This window comes from Protopterus annectens, chromosome 7.part0 (assembly GCF_019279795.1).
Source record: "Protopterus annectens isolate FY-2018-M chromosome 7.part0, PAN1.0, whole genome shotgun sequence".
NCBI lineage: Eukaryota > Metazoa > Chordata > Ceratodontiformes > Protopteridae > Protopterus > Protopterus annectens.
Window position 1 is genome coordinate 1,466,476,653 of NC_056739.1, and position 24,847 is coordinate 1,466,501,499.

General features: G+C 38.2%; 1 long non-coding RNA gene across 2 annotated transcripts in view; it reads right to left on the reverse strand.

The window, feature by feature from the left end:
- Positions 1 to 24,847, reverse strand: part of LOC122807078 — a 276,583-nt gene that overhangs the window by 49,707 nt on the left and 202,029 nt on the right. The window contains exon 3 of one of the 2 annotated variants that reach the window (XR_006365592.1): positions 3,307 to 4,336. The exons of the other annotated variant lie outside the window; for it this stretch is intronic. This is a non-coding gene — a long non-coding RNA (uncharacterized LOC122807078). Of the gene's footprint in view, positions 1 to 3,306; positions 4,337 to 24,847 lie in introns of those variants that run through there. 2 annotated transcript variants of the gene reach the window in all.

The following is a 24,847-nucleotide window of genomic DNA, read 5'->3' on the forward strand; positions in this document are numbered from 1 at the left end:
TAATTGATAACTGTGGGTTGCAATGCTTTATATTAGACAGAGGCACACTCATACTGACTGGTGCATAAAGCTAGAGATAAGCAAACACCTATATGGAAGTGAAAACAAGGCACAGCTATACAGAGGGGTAGATGAATAAAAGAACGAGGGAAGACAGGGAAAGATGGGAAGGGAAGAAAGACAGGAGATGACAGCAAGGGGATAGGGATTCAGAAAAGGCAAGTAAAAAGCTGGCAGTGTATCACAGGCCAACTGTACAAATGAAAGAGTACTCTCTGACAACCAGGATAGTGGAGAGCAGGTGCAGATCTAAGGCACAGGGCATGGGTTGGTTAGAGCAAACCAGAAAGAAAATCTAGGTAAATGAGGGGGCTTTGATACACGGGAGGAGGGAGTAGGAAGAATAAAAGATAACAAAATGGAAAAGAAGGGGTACATGAACCTGACCAAAAGGCAGAGCATGCACAAAAAAACTAAACAGAGATGTACTAATTTATAAAATAATGTTAAAAGTTAGAGATAGTGAGAAAATGTTGAGCAGGGAATATCCACAAAGAACATAAAAATCATAAGACAGAAGGAAGGAAATGTGAAGTACCTAAATTGCTCAGAAGATAGATGCTAGTGACCACTGAAGAAGAGATGTGCAATGGTGGAGAAGGATGATGGGTAGTATGAAGGGGAAGTGAGGTGGACTATGGATAATATATATGCACCAAACAGAGATGACAGACAATTCTGTATCAACCTTTTTTGTGGAGTGGGAATAAGTGGAAGAAAGTGGGCACATGAAGATGGTGCACTTTAATGCACGTTGGATCACAGTAAGAACAGACAACATAACAGAGGGATGCAGAGCAGATCTCTCAACTGTCCCTGTTTTGAAGGAACATTCTTATTATCAGGCCTGGTTTAGGATGTTTATTTTTGGAGGTATGTTCCTTTTTACGGCTTGATTTACACCTTCACACAATTTTCTGAATCCCCACAGAAACCACACTACATGATCAACATACTAGTGTCAACAATAATTCAAAGAAAGAGGACACACATCTTACAACTCCCTTTATCTAAAGGAACGATAAATGACACTGTATAGTAGAATTTTGCAATGTAGTTCATTAAAGTCTACTGACACTATCTCTTTGATAATGTGCTTATATTACATTTTTGTGACTCTCTAGACTGTATTCACTAAATGCAGCTATTGTGTACATGGAGTGCTGCACTGCACACACAGTAGTACTATATTTCACACTCATTAAACACTGCTGCATGTTGTATAGAGCTGCCAAACAAAGGTAAACGGCAGAACATGGTAAAGAAAGCATAAGCAACTGAATTACATGCTAATTAACTAATCCAACATGACAGAGCTATTCATGAAGCTATAAAGCAATTGTGTACACTCAGTGTAGCCATTTGCCCTGAAACCAAAAACTCTTTGGATTGCGACCAAAATTATACTTAGAAAAAACATGTTAGTATTTGCTGCTGCTCTGCAGCAGGGCTAGCCACCCAGCAGTGTAAACTTTGGCTCTAGATGATTGTCACTGTTTAAGTGACACCCTGACCCAATGATGTGCAAAAATGGGAGAAGGGTTTGTGGACAGATGGATGGACTTGCTGTTGCCAATACAAAGTTGTATGTGCATCTGTTGCCAGACCTCTGCCAAAAAGAAGAATGTTTTTAATACCCTGTTTGATTTAGTATGGACTGCATGACACAGAAAATTGTACATCAAAGCCGGGTGCATAGGAAAACAGTATAGTAAATATGCAGCCTATTCTGCTATCTTAGGCTCAAGGTAAGTGTAGAACCTGTTTGAAAAAAATAAACACTAACTGCTTAGTTTCATACACAAGTAGTTATATGTTCCTAAGATGAGACATCTGTCCTGTGTACAGTAATGTTAGTAATACTGTATAACTGTGATGTCTGTAATATCCACCTATGGACTTTGCACAATAATGTGCATCAAGCATTTTACTTTTCCACACTGTAACTACATTAAACACATGTAAAGGTCAGTAAACAGTCATCATCATTAGCACAGGGTGGTGGTGGGGAGCCCAACACCAAATAAGTGAGATCAAATTACTGAATTGTATTATTTACTTGAAAGTTCTGCAGTATAAACACTGGTGTTGTCCTCCATCTCATTACCAACATCAATGCACAAAATAAGTTAATAATTAAAGTTCTGTATTAGTATACACAAATAAATACAGCCCTATTCCCCACCAAAAAGGAAAATAAAATAAAAAGAAAATGTACAGGTCATGTAAGGAGGACAGCAGCTATGTCACTGAATATTACAATACAGCATTAATCAAAACAATGTACACTTTTCTAGTAAAAATGGGTAAAAGTGTTCTTGGATGTCCACTTGTGTGGAGGCTGGTCAGTTATATATAACATGCTTAACACACTTGTGGGCTACAAACATCAAACTCATGTCCTTGCTAAAAGTGATACAGCACTCTTCTGCAATAACTTGCCATATGGGCACAGAAAATGTTCTACTAAGTCATGTTACATTCTTCGTACACTTTTTAATGTAAAAAATAACTGATATATATATATATATATATATATATATATATATATATATATATATATACATATGCCTATGCTACCATTAAGGGACAAACAATGCATACACTAAGCTATGGGTGTATTGTGAAATGCAGTCTATTATCAAGTTTGAAATTCCACATTTTGTAAAAAATGGCAATTTGCCCTTTCATCAAGTTAGTTGTGACACTAGAAACATGTTTTGCAAGCAATCAGCAGCATGCAGCTCTTTGGAAAAAACAATCCCCTATCACAATGCTCATTTTCTTGCCTACATGATTATCATGATATAGTATAGATTTAGCCCTGTAAGCACTGTGAATATGCAAATAAGGTGTTGACTCATAAGCATTCATGAATTCCGCAATCTGCACTAAGTGCAGGGAATGTCAACATGGTGTAATGACCTACATGACTGCATGCACATGTCCTAAGTGCCTGCAAGTGTGGATGATTACTCTGACTACAGTATCAATCAGGGTGTGTCAGGAAGAAGGTACTGACAAGACATTTTGTGACTACAATTAACTGGCTTAGGGGAGGAATAGTCCTAACATTGATATGAAATTATTTAAGACAACTTGTGACTCTCAGTACAACTGTCTGTTTCTCTAAGAAACTAGATTACTCACTGAAACGTATGTTAACTGCAGGGTAAAACACATAAAATACAGATCTTTGAATGATGTTCACAAAATAAAGAGAAGCAAACAGGTATAGTGCTGAAATGATTTATTTTATATTTATGCAGAAATATTATTTGCTCCTTTGTCTGTATAACAGCCATCCACACATCTAACTCTAAATTACACAACACACGTTAGGATTTTTTTTCTGTTGTACCTGTAACGTATATTGCTACAATGTCACATACTGAGTATAGGCAATCCTTCTACACAGCATAATGTCTGTGTGACACATAGTAATGAGAATCTGAACTGTGTCTTGAGAATGCCCTGGTGTCCTGGGGATCTAATACTAATATGGCTTTGTTTATGTGAATATAATGATATTTACTGAGAATAAGTTCATGTTGAAACACAGACAATATGAAGAAATATCAAAAGCATACATTTTAAATATATGTTTCATAATGTTTCCTCTATTTCAGTACTTTTTTCCTCATTTGTGCTCCATTTGGCATTGCATACTCTGGACTGGCAGTGGTCCCTGGCAGTGAACTATAGTTCACTATTTAAAGAAAAAAGTGGAACATTTAATTTAGGTTGCCGTCTGTAGCACATACAAGCCTGGCATCAGTGTATGGACATCTGCACTCTGGATAGTATGTAATGAATAAATTCCACCTCTTGGATAACTATCCCTGTGGCACAAGGTATAATTGAAGTGAACTGAGAAAAATAAAACAGGTGATGCAGAATTTGAATACAGTTAACTATTAATTTTATGGGGGGGTCTGAATACATATTTAGACACATTGTTTAGATCACTGTGTTGTGTAAAACTTAAATATTTTAAGTATTGCTAACAGCATGCAAACTGTTGTCTGTCCATTGTCACATTATTTGTCATTAACTAGAAGTCTGATATTGTGTTCCACAAAGTACATTTCTGAGATTGCAAGGAGATGTGAGGAGAAGGATGAATGTGTCACTTGAATGAACTTCTTGCTGTTGTCATTGCTAGATACCATTTGATTGAATTCACTTTACTGTCAGTTTTTTACTTTCTCATATTTTTTTCTCGTGCCTTTTGCATTTGTGCTCCACTTGACAGCATGAAAACACTGTTCACTACCTAAGGAAAAACGTGAAAATTTTAATTTAGTCTACCTTCCACAGCAGAAACAAGCCCAACAGCAGTTCATGGCTGTTATCATTCTGGCTAGCACTCAGTGAATAAATTCAAACTGTCAGGTAACTTTCCCTGTAGCAGAAGGTGTAAGTGCAGTAATCATAAAGACTGAAGATAGATGGTGCAGGATTCAAATCCATTTTACATGTACTTTTATAGATTTGGTCAGAATGACAAATGTAATTACATTTTGCTTAGGAATGTCACAGCATATGCATCTCATTATCATAACTCTGCTTATTGCACAAAATGTGTTATTACTACTTGCTATAGAAGCTCAATACAATGTGTGCAAATTATGTAAAACATGACACCAATGATATTTAATGTATAATGCACACATATATAGGTATGATGTGCACAATATGTTGGTGGTAATTATTGATTTCTCACATATCATAAATATGTCTGTTTAGGACAGTATGTGTTATGAAATGTGCAACTTGACCCACCATGTTTTACTCAGGTCATGCAAGTGCATGTATTTGAGATGTATTTACAAACACAGACAAACAGGCATCTCTTCATTATTTCACCATTCAGTCTTACAATTCTTTACCAAGCAAGTTTTCCTGTGTCCATGACAATTAATCAGCAACGTTTAAAATTTTACCCATTTTTCTCTTGGGTCCGATTCTCAGGTTGTACTAATCAATCTTACCAGTGTCTAATTCCCAACATACCAAATATACCAAATATGTCAGCATATCATTTTGCCTCCAAACATGATCATAACCAAAAACATATAGCATGTCAGGGTTTAACATTGGAATATGTCTCAACAGTGTAAGCATCAGACATGGACAAATGTCACTGCCATTTTTAACACATTCTCTGCTTCCTTATGTACTCAAATGTGACTGACAAACTATTGCTGTGCTTCTACTTGTAAAAATGCAGTTGGCAAGGCCGTGCCTTTTTGTGCACAAGCTGCTACAAGTCAGACGTGAATTGGGCACTGATTTGTACCTATATTTCTGGCTTCACTGCTGCAGACCTGGTTGGTGATAATAGAGATGGTGTTCCATTTAGAGCACAAAGGTGGGATGTTGAGGAGCCCCAGATTTTTGTGGCACTCCTCATGAAGTGCTACAACCAGAGGCTACTGCAGAGTGAATATACTGGGTCTCAGTATAAGGCTGAGGTTTAGAATAGCTTGGTCAAGCCTGTCTCCAGCGCAACTAGCATCCCACGCACCAGGGATAAATGCTGTTTCCACTACACTAACATGAAGAGGTACAACAGGGACCTCCTTAGCTGATAAGTGGATGAATTTAAGACTGCAAAACACCCCTTAGTTGTGTAAGTATATTGACCCATAACCTAAGATATGGCATTAATTAGCCAGCCAACAAAGTCATTTATGTTTATATATGTATATATATATATATATATATATATATATATATATATATATATATATTTTTTTTTTTTTTCTCTACTGTACAGCTGCAGCAGAGATTGTAGAAAACTGAGATATGCATCAGGACAGTCTAAGTCAACTCACAGAGGCATGGAGTAAGTATGTATCTGTTCTGATTGCAAGGTACAGAAGTATTCTCAGTTCATTAGTGTATATAATTTTGAGCAGGCATACCTTAACTTTAATATCAAGCCTACATACCTGCTCCAGTACTCTTGGTTATAGCAGTAGGCAATGAGTACATCAAATTAATTGTGTGCGGGCTCAATACTCAGAAGCAGATATTCATTTTTTTTACAGACTACTATTTATAAGATATGTTAACTTCAATACTGCATGGCATTAATAATTCAGTGTTTGCAAATGCAGTTATTACCTTAGAAAGTTGATATCTGGTATTGCATAGCGAAATACATGATTCTATAAGCCACATCATACCATTGTGTTTGACTGATTTTTATGACACACTCATAACATTCTGTAACATCTGGATGTGGCCAAGGTATACTTATAGATTTCTTATTTTGTTTTATGTATTGAAATAATAAAGTAATATGATATGCCATTGATCTAATTATCTTTTCTGTCCTCCTCCCACCCTATCTCTCTTTATTTTTTTAAAACATTGCTTCTGAAAACAATAAGACCATCAACACAGAGAGGTAGATTGACTACTGGAGATTAGCCTGCTATACCTCCACAGGTGGCTGTAGCAGCACCACCAAGGCAGCACAGACAAGCACCATATCTGGGGCATAAGTTCACAACTTGACAGCATTACCTCCACAACTCCTGCCCCACCTGTTCAACCTGCATCACGTAGCTCTGCCCCAGCTGCTGGTACAATGGTACCCTATGGGAAAAGTAGTTGTGGAAGTGGCAATTTTGTCACCCGGCAAGAGCTGACAGGGCCGATGCAGGCCATGATGGAGAGGGGCCTTGGTGCCTGAACTGGCAGGGTTGAAAAGATCCGGCATCCTATTGCAAAAATTATGCTACGTCTGGCACTGACCCAGGCAGCTGACACAGGAGACAGTGATGACAGTTCTGAGGGTAAGGACTAGGTTGTACACAACAAGCCTCAACAAAAAACTTCCCAGAATGAAGATGCACTTAAGCACTGAAGAAGGGTACTGGATACCTGAAAGCTTTGCTACATTATTTACTGTTTTATTTAATACTTTGCTGCTCTACGTCAGTGCCAGTCATTTTGTTGAAGGTAAGGACTATATTCTCAGACTACTCAAGCTGGATGTGGGTGCAGCTCTGAGGTTCCCTACCTATCTTCAATCATGGTGTCCCCCAACCTTTTCTATACATCACCATCCCTGTTTGCCTGTCTTATATGTCCTGTAAATCTGTGTCTGTTCTCTAACCTACCTTACCCACCTGATCTTCTCATTCCTAAGCACCATCCCCAACATTCCTCTCTCTCCACAAAAAGGGGTACCTGTCCCAGAAAAAAAATCATGTCCCAAACATATCTCTCCACTTTGCCCATGTATCATCTTGATACACTTGATTTGGTGCAGATTATTCTGCTGTCACTCATTGCTGGTGGTGTGGTGACTCTCCAAAGTAATGAAATTATTTCTACAATTTTACATTTATGTTGTGAACAATTGGATAGCTATGGCTCTCTCCCACCACTCTCCTGCAAATTTCTGTATTCTTTCCCCTGTGTCCCACCCTCTATTTGCACCCCCCATTTCCACAGCAGTTCTATCAATCCTTTTTTCACACATTTAATCTAGTCAGAAAATAGAACCACACAGTACACATAGCCAGAAATGGCCCATGGAAAAGCCTTCATTTCTTGTCCGCAGAATTTGCGGGGAAGTTGGTGTAGCATACTAATGCTGAGTAATGGTGAATGCCATTCATCTTCCTATGGCAAAAGCTGAAGATTTTAATTTCAGCCACAGTAGTCTATTTTCATGCAGATCTGCTTACATCTGGTGTGCTATGGTAATACTGAGTAAAGGCAGACCAAAGGAAGTACTGTAAAACAGTTTCTGTAACAGTTTTTAGGCTGCTGGATGTAATGAACTAGAAGCTCCTATGTGGCATGCTACGATAATTCCCGTTGGTAGACCAATGTTTTTGTATAGTGTCATGGGTTTGATTACAGCTGTAGGTGAAATTATTTCATGCCATTTTATATTCCTATCATATAATTAACTGCAAATGTCTGTATTTCTCAAAACTGGCAACATTTCATTAGCATACAATTTGAATAGTGCAGCAAGACATCATTTGCAAAAACACTGCAGACCCAATAGGGAGACTTAGTAAGCCAACCTTGTCCTGCTTATGTCTTAATGCTGGCTGTACTCTCTTACCCCTTCCTGCTCCCTATAACAAGCAATCTGTGGTACAGAGCATCACAGCTTAATAATGAGGAACTATGTAAAAGTAACACATCATACAGATGGTCCTACATGTCCCACAAAATATAGTGCTGCTGTTCCTCCCTCCATCTGTCTCTATCTCCTCTGTTCAACTCCTTCTGCTTCAGTAAGTTGCCTCTATCCTTCAACTGTGTTATTTAAAGTATGTGAAAAAGGAGTTCCTTAGGGTATGATGAGATACTGCTCAGATTTATATATGGATTTTTACATACTTTCAAGGGCTGTAATCCAGGTATTCACTAAGTGTTACTGACTGTTTTAAGTACACCATTTTGTGCCTGGCTGTTACTTACATATTGTTATGAGCCAACAATATCCTGCTTCTGTCATAAGCTACTTGGTCCCTGCGTTCCTCTTGCCCTGTTTATGCATATTTTCCCTTCTATGTCATTATTCTTCCTCCTCTGCATTTGTGCAATGTGTGGCATCGAACACTAATGGCAGCTGAGGCTAAATGGAAGTACATAGCTAATTGCAATAATTTTTGTCAGTTTTTCCTTTGGCCACACTACTCTGGTGCCCTTCCCTCTGCTGTGCTTAGCTATGTAAAGTAGAATGCACAGCTTATGGTTGTCAAGAGGGTAATGAAGAGTAATACATACAATCTTATTTTCTGCAGTCTGCTATACTATGGGAACTCTCTGAAGTATGACTTCCTACATGGTATGTTTAGATAATTCTCAAGTCTGTTGATTTGTCTAGGAATGCTGTCAAGCTTCAAATCCAGATGTATGCAAAACTGTTTTTGAACATTTTGTATGACTCCCGTGGATGTAAATGTTGGCTACACCTTTTCTTAACACACTATTATCCTGCTGCTATATTAATGTGCTTGATCCCTACTATGAAGCTTTTCTTGTACAGATCTTGCCTGAATAATTATGCTGATAAAACTAACAGTAACACAACACAAATATGTGTAGAAATGAAACATGATTGAATCTGTTGGTATGTCTTTATTGTATATTCCTGCCACCAACTGACCACCTCTTTCTACCCTTCCTGTGCCATCCAATAAACCTTGATTCCAAATGATTTCCATAAGCCATGTTTCCACCAGCAACAGCATGGTTGATCTCTCGTGTGTTTCATAATACACCTCTAGCATGCATATAAGGATTGAATAACCACAACTGTCGTGATAAATGTGTAAATCATGACACCTGATATATGGCCACAACACACATCTGTTCTGTATTCCATCCGTTTCACACATGGGTATATGGGTAAAATGTGTCCTTGCTCAAAAGTTGACAAAGGACACCACAGACTACTGTTAATTCCCATTCTAAGTTCAATACCTCAGGATATGACTACGCATGCACTAATACTCTGTCATCATTAGCAGCACAATTTAGCTTGGCAGTGCTGCTCTTCATGGCGAGAGTAAAAACAAAAAATTACAACAAATAATTCTTTGTTTAGGTTGCACAGTATCTGTATGTCTATATTGTATTTTGACAAGTTATCTGGATTTCAGAGTGACGTTGGCCTCTTAATTTATGTTTGCACACCAATGGTTACACTTGCAACTGTGTGACAATATTGGGTAACCTGTTCACACATAATCCATCAGTGTTATTCTGCAGTGCACCGTTCTATTTAGGAAATGTCTGTTTGTATTGTTAATGCACATTATGCAAGCATGAGATAAGACATGTGTGCAATCATCCTGGAATGAACTGGCAGGAATGCTTGTTTGATAATCCACTGATCTACATCTGTGATTGTCACTGGATTTCCGTACACTGAAATAGGTACATGTACCTCACAGTAACACAATGTACATGAAGAATAGTACATAAATCTTAGCAGAGAATTCTGTCATTACATGGGACTATCAAAGTGCTATTATGTTGGCCTTTCCACACATACGCATTTCTTCCAAAATCTGTGATGCACTCTATCAGCTGTTCCTGACAGTGAATTTTTACTAATTACAAATGTGCTTTTTCACATCATTAAATTCAGACTTCTTCTGTGGTGCTTGTGACTAATACTGTACTCTCTAGACTGTGTAACGAGATAGGAGGTTAAGTTTTCACTGTTGGAAGTGTGTGTGTGTGTGTGTGTGTGTGTGTGTGTGTGTGTGTGTGTGTCAGGGGAGGTATAGTGACAGGTAATTAATGCTTCAATGTCAAATGTACTGTGTCCACTTCCACTGAGGAGAATACATTTAACTCTGCACACAGTTCCCTCTGCACTTTATCCCACTTTTAACACAGACATCCTCTCTATAACACAGTGATGAGGTCATCCTGTCAAAAGTGCAAAAAAAGTCAGACTTCTCCTGTGACACTTGTGGCTAATGCTACACTCTCTAGATTGTGTGACTAGATAGATAGGAGGCTCAGTTTTCACTGGCAGAAACTTATGTGCATGTCTGGAGGAGGTGAAGTGATAGGTAAATATTACTTCAATGTCAAATGTGCTGTGTCCACTTCCACTAAGGGGACTACATTTAACTTTGCACATAGCTCCCACTGCATTTTATCCCACTTTTAACTCAAACATCCTCTCTGCATTACACTGATGAGGTCATCCTGTCAAAAGTGCACTGTCTCCCTTTAAGGATCAGACGTCTCCTGTGGAGCACGTAACTGAAACAGTGCTGTCTAGATTGTGTAACTATATAGGTAGGAGGTTCAATTCTGATCGTGGGGACATTCTGTGTCTGGCTGCAATATCGGGTTCATATAGCTTCCTCAACAGACAAACTGCATTCCACCATTCCCTTATCTCAGTTTTACCACAAACATCTGCTCTGCAACACACTGATGAGGTCATCCTGGTAAAAGTGCACTCTATCCCCCTAAGAGTCAACTTTTTTCTGTGGCGCTTACAGCTAATACTATGTTCTCTAGATTGGGTAACTGGTTAGATATGTGGTTTTAGTCTGACAATGGTGAACTTGAGTGTCTGTGTGGTTCTAATGTTATGTAAGTAAACCTTTAACAGCAGATGTGGTGTATCCTCTTCCACTCAGGAGAAAACTTTAACTTTGGGCACAGCTCATTCTGCATTTTATCTGCAACACAGTAATGAGGTCATCCTAACAAAAGCACCCTCTGTCCCATTAAGAGTCAGACTTGTCCTGTGGCACTTGCAGCTAATACTGTACTTTCTAGATTGTATATCTAAATGCACAGAATGTTCATATCTCACAGTGGGTAACATGTATGTGTGGTTTCAATGTCAGTTATGTATAGCTTGCTGAATGGTCATACTGTATCAACTTCCAGTCACGGAAACATTTTAACATGGGAGAGGATGCCCCCAGCCCATTATCCCATTTTTGCCACAAACATCTTCTTTACATCCCATTGATGAGGTTAGCATATCAAAATTCCACACAGTTGCCTTACAACTTACAGTTCACCTATGGCGCTTGCAGCTAATTCTGAGTTGTATTTTGCATGGAAAAGGATTACCCTGTAGATGTGTATTACCCCAGGTAATAAACATTTTTGGAAACACAATGCTTAAATCATGCTATCAAAAAGGAACCACATCACAGTGGTCATATGAGTCACCCTTTGTTGCTAACTGTTGATGCTGTGCTTTGTAGACTGCGTAAGTACAGAGGGAGGAGGTCTGAATTCAGCAATAATGGACTACTGTTTGAGGGTGTTATTTTGTGTGAAGAAGGCTTGTAATGCATGTAGTTGTGTAGAGTTACTCTGCACTTCAACTGCCTTTATACATTTCTGGAACATCAACATATGAAAGAATGGTGATGTCATCCATTCAAATGTGCACTGTCATAATTGTAAAAGAACATCTTGTGTAGTGTGTGTGATTTAGGCTATGATCTGTAACTTGTGATCTTAGATAGTCTGTTCAATACAGCCATTGCACCTAAGACTCACTTGTGTCAGTATGGCTGTGAATGTGCAGCTAGGTAACAATGCTGTCAGCCAGATATCTGCTGTGACACATATGGATGGGGATTCCTAGTACAATGATTTCTGCTCCATTTTTCACATAGAAATGGTTTCTTTGACAATTATGATGATGCCATAGCAATGACATCTGTCTTTCCCATGAGAACCACTACGGCTTTTCCTGTGGCATGAGGACATGAGGCTATGTTCTGTATGCTTGTGCCTTAGTAAGGTATGTGTTCAAATCTGTGATTATCCACACATTGTGGCTGATTGCCATTTTTCCGTCAAAGTGATAACTGTATTACATATCTTGTGTCTGGGTATACATACCTAACAGCAGGCAATGTTGTACAAGAAACACACATATAGCAACACTGTTTTAAAGAAATGACAGGCACTCATCTCCCTTGCAACTATAAAATGATGTTATGGCTTCAAAGACCAAAATATCTCACGCTTATACCACCAGTGGCACTGTGGTGCATTCATTTTTTTGTAATATCATCTAGCTTCTGTTGTCACAAAGTCAGGTGTTCAAAACCCACACTGGCTGACTATAAGCATTGCCTGTCCTAATGCTGTTATGATTGAATGACAGCCTCAAGTGTTATAATGCACACAATTACAGTGGGAGAAATCTCCCCCAGCCCTTTTATCTCATACAAATTGCAACACAATCATGTGATGTAATGACTTCACATACGTGAAATTTCACAGCTTTGTTAAGAGTCCCACTGTGGCGCATGTGATTCATATACTTGTTTGTAGTCGCTGGGCTTACACAGCTTGCTGTCCAAGCAAGGGTAACATTCTATGAATGCATTAACATTAAGCAAACAATACTGCATGAAGTTATTCACAATTTTTTATTTATTGTTAATGTACATAATATATGTGTTTGTATTGGTTAAATGTTATGGCAGTGTTTGCTGAAGTGTTATGTGAGGATGCCAAGTATGTGCTCCATTTACACAGATCTTGAAGTACTGCAATGCCATCAGAACTGTGTTGTCATTTGTCACATGTGCATTTTGATTGCTATTATATTACTATTTATGATGTACATGTATATAAAAAAATGCCTCTTTTGGCTGTGCATGACACGCATTACAGTTTATGCGTTGTTTATGCAGGATGGAGCAGAGGATATAGCAATACAGTCAGTTATTACACATACATTTCCTCTATATACATGTCATATTCTATAACTGAATAGAGATCCTTAAAACAAAACCGGAAAAAGACTGTGCTAACATGAATGAATATCTGGAAATGGAAAGGAGGGATAGGGGAAGTACTAGAAATGAAATATGCAAAACATCTAGGTCTGAACGTAAGCAGTAAGACAGATGATACACTGAGGAGTAACCTAAAAGTGGTAAAGGAGAAACTGAACAAAGTTTTTATGAAAGGGTTCAGGAAGGCATTACATAGTAATAGGGTGCATAAATGCAATAAAATTAGTGGTAAACCCTTCAAAATGTACTTGCTCAGGCACTTCCCAATTGGCCCCAAAAGGGAAGCGGTAACAAAGCTCCAAGATGCACTGCAGAAATGGCTGGGGAAAGTAAAAAGGTGAGCAGCTCAGAAGAGGTTAAGAGCTACTTGAAGACTAGGTGGATGGGAAATGACAAACATTCCAAAGTTTGCAGTCATGTTCAACTGTTAGACAACTGAAGAATGAACACCTTATCCAATAACATCTAACAGAGAGCACCCCTGTTTACTCTTAGCCAAAGCAAACTGGCTACTAGTTTAAGAAACATCCAAATCATTACCTTGCTGCCTTATCAATATGCTTCTTGGGTGTTGGCATAATGGTCAAGTGCTTATCTCACAGACAGAAGGTACAGAATTTGAAAGTCATCTTTGGTGACTGTCTGGTTATTAGCTAGGTCTGTCATGGTCTGCAGAATGATTGCCTAGTATTTACCTATGAACCTATAGACATTTAAGTCTGACAATTGTTGATGAGGATCGAGGCTATGAGCTGTTAATGAGAAACTTCCTGTGGTTTGAGGTATGATTCCGTCAGCCTTCATTTGCCTATTATGTGCCCTTCGGCAAGTCACTTAACTAACATTGCTTTGGGGCAACTGGAAATTTGGGCTAGCATCAGTAACATTCTCCTGGACTGTATACCTACTACCTACCTGTAAACTTTATTACAACAAAACTCATTTCCTTTCACAGCTAGTACCAGAAGCATTTCTCTTACAGTCAAATCTACTTTTATTTTTATTCCTTGTCCCCTGAAATACATGCATTGCATTTTTTATCACATAACATAACCGTAAACATTGCTTTTTTTTGTGGGTGGGGGGGCTATGCCCCCACACGCTTGGAAATTAAATACACAAAACTCCAACCAGACAGAATGCGACCACTTGCACCAGTGACAAAAATTACCAAAATAAAAAAACATGATGAATGCCATGACCAAATCTACTGCACCCATATATATATATATATATATATATATATATATATATATATATGTGTGTGTGTGTGTGTGTGTGTGTATGTATATAAGAAAACACCATAAACTCAGCATGTCGACTAACATTATGTCAATCAGCATGAACCATCACAGCACCAAACCAGGAACAATAAAAAAACGGAGCAAACTGAAAACCAGTCCACAAATAAATACAAATGTAGCTTTAATAAGTTGTTAAGCACTTTTGTTCGGATAGAACTTCATCAGAACAACACACAAGTTAAAAAACACACCCATTTTATACCTCTCCTATTAATATCACATAATACAATTAACAAGCATTTAAAGTAAAAACTTCTTAAACAAACATTAAAAATGAAATAAAATATACATTGGTTTACCTGATACCATAATACATCAGTTTCAATAAGGAGGTAATAGAACAACTATCATTTAATCCAGGATAGTTGTAAACATCCAATAAAATCTGCCATCTCAATTCATCCTTATCTAAATGTTCATCTATTACCCCCATCCTTGTAAATCCATTTTAACCTGCTCAATAATTAAAAATTAAAATTATGAGTCTCATATCTTTCAACATGCCTTTAAAGTGCGTTAGTAGATTTTTTTGTTCTTGATATCCAAAATATGTTCATATATCCGTCTCTTAAAAGGTCTACTGTTTTTTCCAATATAAAATCCTAAACACTGCTTACATTGCACTAAATAAACCATATTAGATGCATTACAAGAAAAACTATCCTTTTACATTGTATTTCCTGTTCCTAATAGTAAAAGTGTCCGTACAATTTATGTAATGACATGAGGAACAACACCCACATTTTTTGTACCTGAATGTAATTTTGTATTTACCTTAATACTACTGGATCTATTTTCCAATCTATCCTTTAAAGACCTGTCTTTTTTATAAACCACTCTTGGTGTTGAGCCTAATTTCTCAGGTACATCACCATTGTTTAAAAATACATGCCAGTTTTTGTGAATACTATCAAAAATAGAATGGCTATCTAAATTATGGGTTGTAATGAAACTAAATGCATATCTGTTATTAGAATCTGTTGAAATATCATTTGTTGCCATTTGTGTACGTAAACGTCCAACAATAGGTACACATATACCATTATTTCTCTTAGTGTTAACTTCATGAAGCACACCACTCAACAATTGTTCAGGATAACCCCTTCAATGAAACATATCCACCGCCTGCCTTTTTTGGTGTTTGAGGTACCAGCTAGAATAGTGCAAATAAGTATTAGAGAAGGTAGGCTTCCTATATAAATTCGAGTAGAAACAATGATTAGTGAAATCCTTCCCAATCTCAACATCTAAAAAGGAAATCTTTTCCCTATGATATTGTGAAGAAAATCTTAAAAAATCAACAGTGTTATTGATATGCAACAAAAATTCATTCAGTTTCTCGTCTGTGTCCAACCAAGATATAAAAACATTGTCCAAACATCTAGCATATAAAGACCAACAGTTTGAATATTTACCAGAAAAAAATATATTCTGTTTCCCACTGGGCCATGACATGGTTAGCAAAACTGGGGGCCAAGCGAAAACTTTGTTTAAAAGTTTTGCTCTTGGTATATGATGCACTATTATATCTTGGCTTGCTTTGAAGACTAAAGAGCAAAAATAGGAAGTGAAATGAATAGCAGTAGGTTGCCTGAAACAGGACAGAGAGATAAAGGGAGTATCAGAGAAAAGCATTACAAGAAGTTTCAATGTGAAATGTATATGTGAGTGTGCATATGTCTTCCCATGCACATGGATGATTTTTTTATTATTTTTATGATTATTATGCTTCCAAGCTTATACCCTGTGTCCTTGTTTGACTATTACTCACGTAATAATATTTGATAACTAGCTTCTATAAGTATTCATCTTTCTTTATTTTCTATATTTGTGAGTTAAATGGAACACAATCTAGAACTTAAAATACAATTTAAATTGGTAGACGTTTCAGAAGGTATGTCATTAAGGGCCCCCTGTTAATATATTCCTACGTGTTTAAAAAATAGAATATAAATCTATAATAGTATGATTTTTCAATATACCTAACCTAAGAGATACACGCTTAATATTTTACAGCAGAATTACTACTTTTAAATAAAAATTAGTTATGGTTATTACACTATTACATTCGTGACTGACAAAAATTCCATCTTATACACAATACTATGAATACCATTATTAATTTCTATTTAGAAGTTTCACAAAGTTTACATTCAATTTATAAGTAATTTACATCAAATGTTAAATGGTAACTATGACAGAAGACTAATAACTAAATATTTGTTTCTGTTTTATTTATAAGATAAACAGGGAAAGCATTATTATAACTTACTGCATTTTTAAGGATTCTCAAACAAATAGGATACATATACTTAGTAATTGGTAAGCTCACTGCAGGATCCCTACACAGACTTTCCATCCATCCATCCATCCCTCCATCCACATGCCATTTTCCCATTTTTGTATATGGGGTCAGGGTGTCACTTCGCCAGTGACTGGGACTTGGTATAATGGTTAGGCTGTTTAACTCACAAACACAAGGTACAGTATTTCATTCTCACTGTGAGGATGGAAATTGGCTAAGCTCAGAATGGCCTGTTAAAGCTTCACTAGAAAAGCTCACCCAGACTTTGCCACAACTTCTGCTGTGAGGGAAAGGTTAGTTTGTGCTTGCTTTCTTGTACTTTGAAGAAGCAGAGGAGCATTGTAACCCAGCAGAGTTAAGCTGTGGTGAGGCCAACACTAGTAGTAGTCAGGCAGTAGCCATTCAGGTGACTCCCCTCTTTTCATCATTCTTGACAAGCTAATTCTTTCTTTTCAGTAAGTACTGCTTCATTTGCATCTAACTTCAGAATATTTGCCTAAATACTTTATCCATAAATCATCAGGCTGTACTTATTAGTTTCTACTCAAGTGTTTGGCAGTGTCCTGTATAGCCATGGACACCTTGAGTTGCCATTTTCCTGTAAACGTACCACTGAAATTTCACCAATACCTATTTGCACACAGGACAGCTACGTTGTGGTGACAAGCTGCAAACTGGATACTCCTGACATTACTTTATATTCTCACTTCAACTGTCTAATCAATAAAAAAGGGTCTGTTGCCATGGATATGAACTTTCCCAATATCTCTGTTACCAGCTTGGTGGATATGGGCATCCTGAGGCAAAGTAGAAATTGCCTCATGTTTACTAACAACCAGTTATTTCTCAAACAAACTAATATGGTATGTGGGAGATGTATTTACACAGTCACTGGAGGCAAATCTCTCACATAAAAGTACTTATACTGTTAATAAGGTTGTTAGTAATACATATGCTGCACCCATCGCACACAATTCAAAGCAGACACATAGACTTACATATGCTGAGGCACTTAAATATAACCTTCCTAAACTCCAAAGCCCTCGTAGATAAAGTACACAAAACAAATACCCTCAGCAACCCCGAATGCACTCTTTCAAAAACAACACCAACATCAGCACATACAGCCACATCTCATGCACCCTCTACTTCTAAGCCCATAAGGTAAGCCACCACAGAGTCCAACATTCTAGTCATTGGAGACTCCATTGTGAGACACATTGATGTCACTCTCACCAGGCTGAGTAAGGAGAAAGTCAAGGTCAGTTGCATATTAGGGGCTAGGATTTACCACAGTGTGCACTCACTCAGGTTATTGGACCACAAGAATCAGTCATAGTCAATGTGGGTGTAAATGGCCTGAGACGTACCTCCTTAGAATATAAGAAGAGAGACATCATGCTGCCCTCGGAATATGTGTCCCTGGCTGGTATAAGCCTAGCATTAAGCAGAATTTTATCTTCTCCAAGGATGATGCGACAATATAAACAAATTAAGACATGATTTAATAATGTGCTTAGTTTCTGGTGTCGTTCTAAGGAGGTGCAATATTTGTCATCATGGAAGGACATGGTCAACAGACCACTCTGCTTTGCCAGGGATGGTCTGCACCTCCTCTCCTCTAGGATTTGAAATATTAGCTATAACGTTGCCCTCCCCATAGTACTGTTTTTAGGCAATGCCCAACTGAAAGCACTTCCAACATAGCAAATCAAAACCAAGAAAATCTAAAGGTGTTACTGCTCAATGCTAAGAGTCTAAACAAAAAACTCCACTCCCCAAAAGCTGTCTTCACCCTAGAGAATGCTGATGGCTGTGTGGTCACTGAGAATGGTTTAAAGCCATGGATATCGCACTGACAGTGCAAGGTTATAATGCCTTCCACGCATTTAGACCAGCTACTATACAGCCAGGGACTAACGGTGGAGGTGTCTTGATTCACATAAAAAATAAATATACCTCAAGGCTAGTCAAACAGGACAATGTTGTTGAGCTTCTCCACATCCAAATCACCATAGACAAAATCCAATACCACTTTCTTGCAAGCTATAGGTTCCTCTCTTTGACCAGGAAATCCATGCCATGTATATAAACTTATTGGAAACACTCACATTCATCCAAACCAATACCATATACATAGGCAACTTTAATAACGCTACTATAAACTGGGAATCATATACGACACCAAACATGCAAGCACGGAGATTTCTGGATTTTGTAAACACAATATCCTGGACCAGATTGCCAATAAACCAACAAGGGGTACAACCATACTGGATCTGGCCTCACTAATATGGGAGAGTCTTGCACAACTCCTAGTGTAATGTCTTCTCTGGTAAGGTCAGATCACAAAATGGTCTCCACTGAAGCAAAAATAAAACCCGGAACCCCAGCTAACCCTGGAATATTCAGGAACTACTCCTAGGCTAACTATTAAGTAATAACCTGGCAAAATTTCAAGCCTCCATAAACCATGAGAACACTGCTGCCTACACAGAACTGTTCACAGAAACCCTATACAAGCGTGTTAACAGCTGCACAGAGGCAGCTATACTCACCAGGAAGAAGTACAGAACTAACTCAAAAGACAAGCCACCTCTGTGGAATCACACTACCAATAGACTGTATAAAAGAAGAAAGAAAATCATGGCAAAAATTAGGAGGTGCCACACCCAGAAGAATATAAGCACTCTCAACAAACTAAATGTCTGGCATACAAGACATTGTCAGACCCCAAAGCCAAATATGAGGTAAAGTTGGCTTCCCAGGCCACAGACAACCACAAGCCATTCTTCAGCTATGTCCACAACCTCAAAGGCAATGCAAAACTGTGTGCACAGCTCACTGCAAATGGAGCCACCTTTACAGAGTCAGAAGATATAGCAAACCTACTGGCTGACAAATTCAACTCCAACTTTACCCCTGTTACCCCACCAACCTTCCCTCAGGAAATACTATAAAATATAACTCCCCCTGCTGTCACTAGGTAACAGGTCCATAATACTCTCTTTAAGGTCAAGAACACTGCATCAATGGGTCTAGACAATATCCCAGGATGCCGTCTAAACAGTATGAACCATGATCTATCTGGAAATCTGTCTGGAAATGCTAATTAACTGCAGCCTCCAAGCAGGCCTCATGCCTCATGAATGGAGAACAGCAACAGCCATCCCTCTACACAATGGTGGGCACTCTACAGACCCTGAAAACTACAGGCCATAAGTCTCACTAGTCTAATATGCAAAGCATGGAAAGAAATATCTTGGAAATGATCAATAATGACATAGGAAACATCCAGATACTGTACCCAACCTGATTTGGATTTATCAATGGCAGGTCATGCCTACTCAACCTTGCGGACTTCTTTGAGAAAGTCACCAAAACAATGGATGAGGGCAAAATGGTTCACACTGCCTACCTTGATCTGGCCAAGGCATTTGATACAATACCCTAATTGAGCATTGTTGACAAACTTAAGAGGTTAGGGACAAACCCTTATGTAACCTGGTGGATAGCCAGCTAGCTCCCAGACAGGACCAAAGAAGCTAGAATTAGGAGCCCACCTCTACAAAGAGGCCAGTCACAAGCGGAGTCCCTCAGGGATCAGTCCTGGGACCGCTCCTTTTTGGCATTTACTTCTCTGAAGTCAAGGCCAAGATCTGTGGACTCTGGCTGACAAAATTTGCAGATAAATGCAAATTAAGTGATGCCATTGAATCACCTACCGAAACAAATGTTCTCTGGCAAACAACTGGTGTCAAAGCCATGGACTAAAACTAAATGCCAAGAAATGCATAATAGTATCCTTCAGGAAGTAATCCACCCTGGTAACTATCATAATGACAACACATCCCTAAGAGTTAACCGAGCAGTCAGGGACTTGAGGACACACATAGACAGTAATCTAGCCTTTGACCATCATGTATTTACTGTGGTGAGGAAATCATTCTATGTTGTGCAACTTATAAACAAAGATATGGCATCTAGGTCCAAGGAAGTCATTGTTCCATTGTATTCAGAATTCATCAGACCTATCATTGAGTACAATGCCCCTTTGGTATGTACCTAACCAGGCACATACAACAATTTGAACATCCACAGAGGTTCCTCACAAAAAGAATACAGGGTGTAAGTAACATACCCTTTGCAAACCACCTCAAGCCCAATACGTGTATTCTGTCTCTTACAGACTCTTGAGGGGAGATGTATGCCTGGCATACAAGACATTGTCAGACCCCACTCTGATGGACCTCCTGCATATCTGCAAAACAAACAGCACCAGAATTACCTGTTCTAAAGACTTAAACCTTGCCTGCGATATAAATAGGATCTGCTACACAGATAGGTATGTATCAAGAGACTACCCCTTCTCTGGAACAGGTTCCCTATCCATGTGAATCAGTGTTTCTCTCTAACCCAATTCATATATATATATATATATATATATATATATATTAAAATAATATTGGCACTTATAGGTAACTAATAACAAACAAGAAGAATGTTTTATTGGTCTTCATATTGGAAAACCTTTAATTAAATTACCTGGAACTACCTACTTAACGTTTTAGATCTTTTTGAATTATCAGTACAATGCATTACTATAATAAAAATATATACAAAGAGAATAAAGTTTATATAAAATTAGGGACATTTTTTCTAAGGCAATAGAACTAAAAAGGCAAAAAACATGTCTCTCTTATTATTCACTTTAGCCATATAAATCTTAGTAACTAATGTTAGATCCAACAATAAGATTCAAGGGATAAAAACAGGCATTAACGATGAATCTAAGATGACATAATACTAAGTATAACTGATACAGAAACTGCCTTAAAATAGATTCTACCAAAAATAAAAAAATGTGAGAACATTTCAGGACTGAATTTTAATAATCACAAATCTAAGTATTTGATTTTAGACAAAACAGGTAATACTAGTATCCTTACTTGACTCAATTTTGGTCAAGAATCTCAATAATTAGTATAAAATAATCTTGGGAGTTAATAAGAGGACATTTGAAAAAAAAAGTAAAAGTGGCAGCAAACTAATTAAATTTTGGAATAAGTTGTTTCTTTTGAGCACAGGCCCTAACTTATAAAAAATGGTCTACTCCCCAAGGTTTTATAATATAATGCAAACTACTGCTCTTATTCCTAGTAAAAATACATATAAAGAATGTTAACAAGAATTGTTTGAGCTTCCAGTTATAGAAAGCTATGCCCAAGCAGCCTTCATTCATGTTGCAGTACACTTTATTGATAACAGTTACTAATACTAACTGGAAAAAATTTACACTTGAATCTTTTTCGCCTTAAAAGAAAAATGAAACTGTCACTTCAACACAGGTAACATTAAACCATTGGTGGTAAATAATATAAATAGACCAACTCAATTATGATATAATAATTAAAAACTGTAACTCTATTATAATGGGTCAAACAGACTCAAAACTAGTTTAATCTATTACTTCCCTTTGCCTCAACTAAGGGTTTAATAGAAAGTTCACATACTTCCAAATTATTTCAATAGAATAGTAACAGTTTTAGGATGATATAATTGTTTTAGGGATGGACAGTTAAAATCAACCCAAACTTTGTTTTATAATTTAATTTAGACCCACAATACTGGATTTTGATTCAGTACAATTAAATGATTAAAGAACCTTCATTAATAATCAATGGACCAAATATCCAGCTTGATAGCAACTCAGCTGCAGAACAAAGACAATGGGCAGGATTCACAAAGCCTCCGTGTAAGAGTTATAACTCTTACACGGAGGCTGCAGTTAAACGGAGTGATGTCAGCATGCTCTGCGTATTCATGAGAGCATGCTGAATCACACCTAAGGCTAACACGGTCCGTGTAAGACAGTAGGGGACGTGTCCGTAGGCCGAGCCCTGTAAGCGGACATGCCCCCATAAGAGTAAAAGTGCCCAAAGTAAACACCCATGACAGAGTCCATGGAAATGTGAATAAACACAACACAACACATGCCCCCACAGACTACAAACATAAAATGTACAAATGAACATCTCATAATTTTTTTTTAAATTGTAAAGATGTTTGCCCGTGAGTGCGCTCGTTTGCACGGGCGTGCCCGTAGCGCAGCCACAGTTAGCAGTCAGTGGGAAAGCATATAAGAACTAAATATGCAAAGTAAGCCAAGAAGCAATAGCGTAGCGGTAGAGATGTTGGCTGAAGAGCAGGCATTCATGGTTCGAGCCCCCACAACACCAATTTTTATTTTTAGCAAAATAAGCACGAAACAAGTCCCTGACAAACATGTACACATAAAATCACATTTTATGTAAAATGTAATGAAATAGCCCATTTATATTGAAGAAATGTGAGGTAACAAAACAATAAAAAATGCCAGATGTGCCCATAGCTGAGCTACAGTTTAACAGGGTGAGTGCATCTGCCCGTAGGTGGGCAGTGGTTTAACAGGTGCAAAATAGGTGCCCGTAGGTGAGCAGTGGTTTAACACGCTGAAACTATGTGCCCCTAGCTGAGCTGAGCGTAATATGCGTGCTGATAGCCAAATGAGGCTTAAACCAGTGTACCCCATTTGCGTGGAGCTGCGCACCGCGCAAACAAGTTAACTGACGGGTAACGTTGAGCAAGCCGTATCAAAACTGCCTTTACACAGACACACCCCTCAGCTTGTCTAGACAGTCATAAAAAATAAAAAGTAGTGGCCAGGTTCGAACCCAGGATACTATACACCATAGTCAAGGTACTGAACCACTAAGCCATGACAGCAGTACCTATAAATGCAATAATAGCAAATATATAGGAATGAATACAAACTGGAGCATGACAATGCATTTTTAGTGAAGTTGATACAATTCCAAAATGGCCAATCACAGATATGTGCGGGAAAAACGGCCTATATAAGCCCCATAGGCGGGAATACACAGCATAAACGATTGAACTGACTTGCAACCAGAATGACAGGAGTAGGTGAGGGTAGTTGCTTTCGAGCACAGAGGTGGGGCATTGAGGAGTCCAGGTACATGGTCTGGCTCCTAGTCCACAATCATGAGGCCCAACTCATGCAGGGCCAGGTCCTGTGGGGAGCATATAGGGCTGAGGCATGGGACCGGTTGGCTCATGATCTCACCAGTGCCACAGGGATTCCAAGGACTGGTGAGCAGGTCCATCACCACCATGCGGACCTGAAGAGATGCAAGCAGGACCAATTGAACCTTTGGATCCAGGAGGCCCGGCAAATGCCTAACGCCCCACTACTGAGTAACTTACATTTAATTATGTATGTAAGAAATTAAACTAGCTGATATTATGGAGATCTGTATTCCAATATTACTTCATTTATATTACAGCTGCAGGTGTCTGTTCTGTGAACCGCAGAGCCTATGGCGATAGGCTGGTGCGGTTGCGCCACCAGGCAGGTCAGTAATCCACTCCCAGTAACTGTAAAGAAATATAAAAGTATGACAGTTAGCAAAAGAGTGCAGTGTGGTCACTAAGTAATAAAATGTGCAAGTAACAGTGTAAAAGTGTTTGCAAGTATTGCTTGATTACAAAAGTGTGTTGCAGTCTGTAATCCAAACAGAAAAATGAAAATGTCTGACATAAATTTTGAAATAAAGATGCCCCACCTGTAAGAAAATAGTACACAACCTGCAGCAGGCTGAAAAGTACAACTGCAGAAGATGATCAAATCACATGTGTGAAATATATCCCTGTTGAAATACTGAAACACGACAGAAGTGAGACTGCTGGAAAGGATTGTAATAACTACAGGTAAAACATGTCAATAAAGCCTAGAAGTAAGTACCATCCTGAATAGTAAAATGAAAACAAGTGAGAGAGTGTGAGAAAGTGTCATGAATCCAGCAATACAGTAGTAATAACCCCTG